Below are 8,922 nucleotides of genomic sequence, written 5' to 3' on the forward strand. Positions count from 1 at the left end.
AATAAAGCTAAATGGGGGGCGCCTGGGTGGCTCAGTCCTTAAGCGTCTGCCTTTGGCTCAGGTCATGATCCCAGGGTCCTGGGATCGAGTCCCATATCGGGCTCCCTGCTCCGCGGGAAGCCTGCTTCTCTCTCTCCTACTCCCCCTGCTTGTGTTCCTGCTCTCACTATGTCTCTCTCTGTCAAATAAATAAATAAAATCTTAAAAAAAGAAAAAAAAATAAAGCTAAATGGGATTTTGCAGAACACCAGGTCCAAAAAAAAAAAAAAAAAAATCTCATTCACAGCTGAGGAAGCTGAGAGCTTACACAGGTAAAGATAATCATCCTGAGGACAAAGACAGTGATGGCAAATCTTGGATTAGAAACCAGGCTCCTAGGGGCGCCTGGGTGGCTCAGTTGGTTAAGCGACTGCCTTCGGCTCAGGTCATGATCCTGGAGTCCCAGGATCGAGTCCCGCATCGGGCTCCCTGCTCGGCGGGGAGTCTGCTTCTCCCTCTGACCCTCCCCCCTCTCATGTGTTCTCTCTCATTCTCTCTCTCTCAAATAAATAAAATCTTTAAAAAAAAAAAGAAAGAAACCAGGCTCCTGGGATCCTGTCCAATGTTCCTTAAACCCTGACAGTCTCCTGCCTGCTGTATATTTAGGGAAGCAGGCCTCTCTCCCCCAGCTCTGGAGCAGGTCTAACAAACAATGCTTCGTTATGGACACCAGATCCTCAATCTGGGCTGTTCTCAGTCCAGAGGAGAGAAGACAAAACAGCCCATGGTCCTTCAGCTACCTCCATTCTCTCAACGTTCTCGTGAAAAGAAAAGAAAACCACATCAATCAGGAGACATTTCCCCTTTGTGGATGTTGGTGGCCTATACTTCATATAAACGAGATGACCAATCCAAGGCAAGCAGCAAAAAAGGAAAGAAAAGAGAAGATTTCCTCTGGTCTCCCCAGCTCCCATTCGTATTCCTCTGTAAATGATCCACAGAGTTCCTTGTGCAGTTCTGATCAGAAGCCACACAAGGAGGAAGAGTGTCTTGTGAGCCGTTGTGAGATCGACCACCCCACAGTGCCACAGCCAGGGGCCCAGAAGACGTGGTGGCCGATGACGCCGGCCGGGCACCACAGAGCAAGGGCCCACGGGACGCCTGGTGCCCTCAATGCACACGCCCACTATGGGCTACTACTGTGGAAATACAGCACACGTTCAAGAGACACTTACTAAAATTCAACTGACGTCTGGCGCAAAATCATTTGCAAAAGGAATCTGTGTGCTCAGGTGCGGGAGAAATGACAGGCTCAGAGGGCCTCGGCCACAGCTGAGGGCACAAGGAACTGAATCAGGGTTTGTTTTTTTCCCCCGTGAGATACTTTAACTAGTTTGTTCTGTAAAGAACAATATTTTCCTTCCAGGACATTGGCCTGAAGAAAGGAAAGTTACATTTCTAGCCATGAGCCCAAAACGCCCCAACACTGTGTCGGTCACCGTGGTGGAGATGGTCACGGCTCCCGGGAGGCGCTGGGTGTCTGCTTTGAAGAATGGGAGACTTTTATCCTCCTCAAAATGACAAATCTTTTAAGCACCTCCGTTCTGATTTAAGTGCTGAATTCAACTTTCTTTTAGAAAGCGGGTAATATGATCTTGTTGTTCAATGTGACTCTTAGCCGTGGTCATTTTAAACACAGTGTCTGGTAAGTAGCCGGTGTTTTTAATTCAGTAGGGGAAGCCCGAAGTACACAGCTGTGATTCTGGCCTTGCTGCGTTTTAAGGCTCACATCCAGCTGAGTGTCCTTCCTTGCGTAAGAGTCTCCTTGGGATGGAACACAGCTAATCCTCATTATGCCACCATCGTTCAAAATATCTTTGGAATCCCGTTTTGAAAACTGCTTTCTGAACCATATGGGAAAATCAGTCACATTGTTCTAGAACACGCTGTGTGTGTAGAACATGGAGGCCTTCACTGGCTTATTTTTTTTTTTTTTTAAGATTTTATTTATTTATTTGACAGAGAGAGAGAGAGACAGTGAGAGCAGGAACACAAGCAGGGGCAGTGGGACAGGGAGAATCAGGCTTCCCGCGGAGCAGGGAGTCCGATGCCGGGCTCGATCCCAGGACCCCGGGATCATGACCTGAGCTGAAGGTAGACGCTTAACGACTGAGCCACCCAGGCACCCCTTTTTAAAGATTTTAAAGAGAGGGAACACAAGCAGGGGGAGTGGGAGAGGGAGAAGCAGGCTTCCTGCTGAGCAGGGAGCCTGATGCGGGGCTCGATCCCAGGACCCTGGGATCATGACCTGAGCTGAAGGCAGACGCTTAACAACTGAGCCACCCAGGCGCCCCTCGCTGGCTTATTTGAAGCCAACTTTAGTAAATAGTTCCCCAAGTCAAGCTCACCCCAATTGCTAGCAGTGAATGACTTTCAGAGTTTTTTTATTTGCAGATTTAAGACAGTCGAAAGAATATAAGCCGAGAATATAGCCCAGGCTCTAAAGGTAATTCAAAAAGCTGAAGTGTACCTCCCTGGGCCTTCTATGGAAAGGGTTTTGAGCTGATCATGTTAGAGGATTTAGTGAGAGCCAGCAGATGAATCATAATGTTTCATGCTTTTAAAAAGTCTTTTGGGGGGCGCCTGGGTGGCTCAGTCGTTAAGCGTCTGCCTTCGGCTCAGGTCATGATCCCGGGGTCCTGGGATCGAGCCCCGCATCGGGCTCCCTGCTCCGCAGGAAGCCTGCTTCTCCCTCTCCCACTCCCCCTGCTTGTGTTCCCTCTTTCGCTGTCTCTGTCAAAAAATAAATAAAATCTTTAAAAAAAAAAAAGTCTTTGGGGACCACATCCTACTGAGGCCCTTGCTAAGCACGTCATCCTCCCAGGAGATGATGACTCACAACTGACCACGGTCACAATGTACTGCACAAACTGGACATAAAGGATGCATTCCCTTTGTTGTATGACTGACGGAGAGGCCGGGTAGGGGATGGAGATGGTGGCTGGCCTTAAGGGAAAGGCCAAGAAGGAACTGGAACTCTGTCTCCTACCCTCAGAGTCCTGACTTCAAGGCTGGCCGATGACCCCAAGGGGTTGCTCCACACTGGGGCTAACAAGAGCTGTGTTGTGCCCCCTCCATTAACACTCAGCTCACTCGCAGCTGACTAACAGCTATCGACACCAGTTTCCTCAACCTTTTCAGAAACTGAAGCTCTGGAGTCTGAATCACCCGTTGAGGAGTTAAAAGAGATGATGCAAGGATGGGAACTCTCCATCAATATTCCCAAGTAGCCACCCCCAACATGCCGTGCTCTTTACAAACCTCCAGTGGTTTCCACTGTGTTAGAATAAAACACCTTCTCTTGGACATAGAACTACAGAAAACGAACAGATAGTTCACTTTAGTATAAGTAATGCCAATGACTAGTACATTTATGAAAATTCATCCTAATAACAGATTGTCTGATCATCAAGTTAATTACAGTTCAAACAGTAATCCAGCAAAAAAAAAAAAAAAAAAAAAATTCACGTTGACCAGACGAGGGTGCAATGTGGCCATCATCATTCCTACTTGCTGCCATGGAAAAGCACCATGGCTCCTTTCCCCACAGCCCCTTGCAAAAATCATAACAGCCTTCCTATTGTCCTATTCTCCCCGATGTTCTCCATCCATATCCACCCCCTTCGCCAGCTTATTTATTGCAAGGCTGTGCACATCCTCTACTTGCTGATGGCCTCTGAAAGGAGGTCCCCCAGCCCCCACCTGCTTGCAACGTCTCCTTCCCGAAGGCTGGTGGCCATTCCACCTCAGCATGTACCACACGGAATATCGCAACCCCACGCTCACATCACCCAATGCTCTCCCAACCCCAACCGAATGCACTTTACTCTTTCCAGGCTCCAGGCCAAATCTCCATGTCATCCTGGCCCTCTCCGAATCTCAGCCCCATACCTGAGCTGACGGGAGATCCTGTTTCCAAAGCTGAGCATCACCTCCCTGCTCTGAGCCCCCATCAATCCTGTTTTGGCCAAATTACAGAAAGAGCCTCCTGAAAGGTCTCCCAGCTCCCACCCTTGCCCACCTATGGTCTCTTCCCAACACAACAGACAGCGTGATCCTGTAAGACCTAGGTCAGGTCACCACACTCCCTGCTCAAACCTTCCCATCATCCACCTCGCCCGAGGAAAAGCCAGTCTTTATAAGACAATGGGACCCTCCTGATGGGCCCTGTTTTTTCCTGCAGCCCCATCTGTGTGGACTCACCCACCAGGCTGGCCTGTCTCTCAACCATGACCTTCTAAGTAGGGTTTTTCTATATTAGAGAAAAAGCCCAGGAAAAAGTATAATACGGTATTAATGTAAGTCTTCCCTGGGTGGTAGGATTACAGTGTCGTGACTTTTTCTCTCTGCACTCTCCATTTCTCCGTACCTTCCATTTCATCCACAACACAAATGTGTAAGGACATAATCATTTTTAAGTTAACATGATGTACTTCTTGCTCACATATTCAGTAACCTAGTTGCCAATCTCTGGGGCACCCATCATTCCCGGTAGATGTCATAATGAATAAAACTGAAGTAGAATTTATGATCTCATTCATGACATGCGAAATTCTATACCATCTAAGTATATTGCACTGGAGAAGAACCAGAAGGTCCTGCTGAGATGCTGAAGGTGGCACACATCCTCAGGACAGAAGTTCACACATTCACTTTGAAATTTCTTACAATGAGCACGTGCATGCATTCATTTTTTGCAGTAAGAGCTTTAAGTAAAACACACGATTTTTTTCCTATAAAAATACGTTTTGAAAACATTTTTGTTTCCAAATGTTCTGGAAACATTTTTGTAACAAATACTATTTTTTGAAATCCGTATTTTTCCAGTGGACCTGGGAACAGGTATGTGTTGACTGAGTTAAATGCTATATAAGGAGAAATTCTAAACAGCAAATTATTTCTCCAGTCCCTGTCCGTATAACAACCAATTTCTATAATAAAGACATATTGTCAGAGTGGTTGTGTTTTTTTGTTTTGTTTTGTTTTTGTTTTTTGCATCAAAGATACAGGAGGAAATATGTGTAGCTGTTTTACGCTTCACTCGTCCTTTAATTAAGTAACAATTACCTATCAACTTCCATCAACTCCCCACTCCAGACATCTGAACCACCTAAATAAAACACACCATCATCCGAAAACACTCAGCACAAACACAGCGGAGAAAATCCCAGCCCACTAGGTGATGTGGGACTGACACCGCCCTCCCCCTGCTGAAGGCACCTCTCTTGTGCATCCAATTTCTTACACATAAGTTGGGTTTCAGATGGTTTTATTCTCTTTTAGTCTCCTATTAGGATACAAATGTGATTTCAAGCAATTTGTAATAGAATCTCACAAATCAATTAAGCAGTTTCTGTTGTGATGTGATTTACTCGTACAAATGAGCACAAGAGGCTCACAGATAGAAACATGGACGTGATCAGTGACAGGTAACAGATTAGGCGGGGATCAAGTAGCGGTGAATGCATACTGTGAATATCAAAACCCAGAAGAATGGCCACTGCCCCATAGGGGCTTGTAACGATTTTGTTGAATGCACCGATGCCCGAGTTCCCCTGGAGAGGCTGCGAGCAGGCAGATGCAGTAGTGAATGGCTGTCCGATGGGTGTCGGGGGCTTGGCGCTGGGAAATCAGGGACCGCACCTGCTGTGGTCAGCATGGACCAAGGTCGCCATGGCCACCACCCTCACCATCACATCACACGAGGAATGACTGTGATGTAGGTGGACACATACCAGGCGCTTACATGATGCAACAAATGTAAATATTCAGTAAATATTCTGTTACCCCCGAGGAGAACACATTTTGGGGTCTGTAGGGACAGAGACCCAGAAGCATTAAGACACCTGCCAGGGGAGATCTTCCGAATGCCAGACTGCCACCCTAAACCAGAACCAGGACTTGTCAGCAGGGTCTCGGACCGGTCTTCCCAGGGCGGGGCTCTCTCGGAATCCCAGCCAACGGGCGCCCCCCCGCCCCGCCCCCCAGCACAGCCCCAGAAGCTCCACCGCCAGCCATGGCCAGTCAGCGGGTTTCATCCGAGCCCTGGACACACACTGTCGGTGACCAACCAAGTGCAGCTCAGCAGGCAGGAATGATGGCACCGTCCTGCAGCCCAGACTTTCCCTGGAGAGCCACAGCACAGGCTTGTGGCAACCGTCCCACCAAACCCTGACAGCCGGGATGCTGACTTCCCAACACATCTCCTGGGTGTTCCCTCGGCCAACGGCACGCGCTTTCTGCTGCTCTGCGTTGGCCGTGCCACCAGCCTGCGGGTGCCTGCAGGAACCTGGGACGCCTGGCCCCAGCAGCCCTCTGCTCTTTGGATGGGGCCCTCGATGACTCAGCCAACCCCCAGGCAGATGGTCCATCATTCGTGGGCATCAGAGACAAACCAGCCATGGCTCACGCCATTCTCCTCCTTCTCAAAGCACGGATTCAAAATCAGAGCCACACGCCCAATGTAGTGATCCATAAAGAGGAAAGAGAACCTGGAAAGAGCCTAGAGACTTGAGCATTTGAATAAGATCCCCAAGGAGGAGTAAAAGTGTGTGGGTGTGTATGTATGGGAGACACACACACACGTACACACACATACAGGAGAGATACATATGGGAAGTTATGTTCAGCCTGCTCTTTATCTCAGGAAGCTGTTCTCTCTAAAAGGCTCTGTTTTTCAACACAGACACTAGATTCCAAGTACTGGCCCCCTAGGTACTCTGTGCCTGGAATTTTCCATTCCTGTTATGTCCCTTTGCCACTTGGGCTGCCCTGACTTCCCTGGCTGGTTGGTAGCATCTGGCTTGGTCACTCTGTCCTGGCTTGCTGAGGATTCAAAGACCATCTGCAGCACCTGCTTCTAAAAGTAAGTGGCTTGGGCCATTCTGAGCAGCAGTACCTTTCCAGTTTAGTCAAAATGATAAAAGAGTCCCAAACCATTTAGAATCACTGATGTCAGGGATGGGAGATTTCTGGCTCGCCTCCCTCCCGGTGTACCAGCTGTGGACTTTCCATTGCTAGCTGTACTCCAAAGGCTGGAGGCCAGGTGCAGCGGGGCATGCCAGGGTCTTGCTGAAGCCCCTCCAAAACCCCTGCAGAATCCTTTCTTCTCTAACACAGGGTGATATTTCTGCTATGACAAATGTCCTTTTATCGTATTTCATCACATCTAAGGGATCATTGATTGTAATATGTAACATTATGGCATGGGCCAGTTAAAAAGAAAAATTACTTCCAATTAAAATATGACATGCCATTATTTACAAGATACACCATGATATGAAAGATATAAACACCTATAAATAATCTGCATCTGAGACCTGAAGAAATACAGTGTTAAATCGGAGGCAGGTGGCTGGGAGTGTTGCTTTTATGGTCAACAATGAAAAGGAAAGCCATGTGGGTCTGCAGTCTGCGTGGGGCTGGGGGTGCTCCCCCTCATCGCCACCATCCATGGCTCTAGATTCCCACTGGAGACCAAGCTATTAATTGAACCAGATTAACGGTTCAGCGGCGCATGGGGCTGCAGCGCCTGCAAGGCAAGGCTGTCGGCAGCTCCCTCCTTCTGGGCTTCCTGCTTCCTGCCGTACGTAGGCAGAGAGGATGCGAGGTCCTATCGTGACTTTGCTTTTTCACGTTTACTCTCCAAGGACACAGCTGGGTGTGTAAGCCTGGCCAGAGCCTGCTCCTCAGACCCGGCTCTCCTTCTCCCCTTGCAAGCTGGTGGGAGCCTGCTGGAACCAAGATTTAGACGTGGGGGCTCAGAAGCAACAGGGGGAGGGAGGAGGCTCTCCTGAGCCTGCAGACCTAAGTGATGTGCCCGAATCCAGTCCTTGATTCCAGGGGCTGTCGTGACCCTGCTCAGCTACTAATAAAGTATACAGAATACTTCTCCCTATTTTTGTTCATTGTGTGAGGCGCTCACTGGAGCTGAAAACAATTAGTTTAATAAGCCTGAACAATGTGTTCCCGCTTTGCAATGGCTTCCAGAAAGCCGAGCCCACATGCTGCTCACCTTGGGGAGATACCTCACAGCACGCGTTCGATGAAATGATATTGGGCTTGCCCTCGATTTATTTTTCTGCCCTCGTTTTTCACTCAAGTGTGTTTGTGTGTGTTATAATTTATACATTTTAATTCCATTGAGTTGCATTCTGTTTTGTAAGTTGCATTTAATCATTGTTTGGAACAATGTGACAATATAAATTCTTAAATAAACATAAGTCTAGGGTCCCAGAATGTTGGTACCTGAGGTGCCTGTTATCAGTCAGGATCGGCTGAGTTATGCTGTGGTAACAATCAACTCCAGGATCCCAGAGGCTGGCAAGAACAAAGGTTGGCGTCTTGCTCGTGCTGAACGTCCGTCGCGGGTCACCAGCTGCTCTGGCTGGGACCCTGGGGCCCAGGCTGACAGCCCGGCCTCTGTCTAGAGCTTACTCTGAGCTCCCGACAGAAGAAAAACAGACATGGAGAAGCACGAACGGGCTCTTGACACTTCCGTTTGCATGGGAAGCCCATCAGTTTCTCCTACATTTCCTTGGTCAGTACAAGACACATTGGCCAAATCTACCACCTCCAGAGCAAGGAACTGAGTCATTGTGAAAGACAAACACGACCGACCACAGGACCCCAGGGTCCTGGGGGCGAACATCACTACCACAGCCTCCTAAGCCTTGGGCTTTCAATCCGTGAAGGGATTCCTTCAGTACACACCGCTAGTCAGCGACACTGGTTACACCACCTGTAATAATGTTAACAATGACTCAGAAAGACTGACTACCTAGATACGAACCAAGGTGAGGACCACCAGCTCTGTGCTGTCCCGCCCATTCTGGAACGGAGATCCTCACTCCCCTTCCTCTCCCTTCTTTTCTTCTCTCTCTC

This window comes from Leptonychotes weddellii, chromosome 12 (assembly GCF_054177405.1).
Source record: "Leptonychotes weddellii isolate Sample4059 chromosome 12, ASM5417740v2, whole genome shotgun sequence".
Taxonomy (NCBI): Eukaryota; Metazoa; Chordata; class Mammalia; order Carnivora; family Phocidae; genus Leptonychotes; species Leptonychotes weddellii.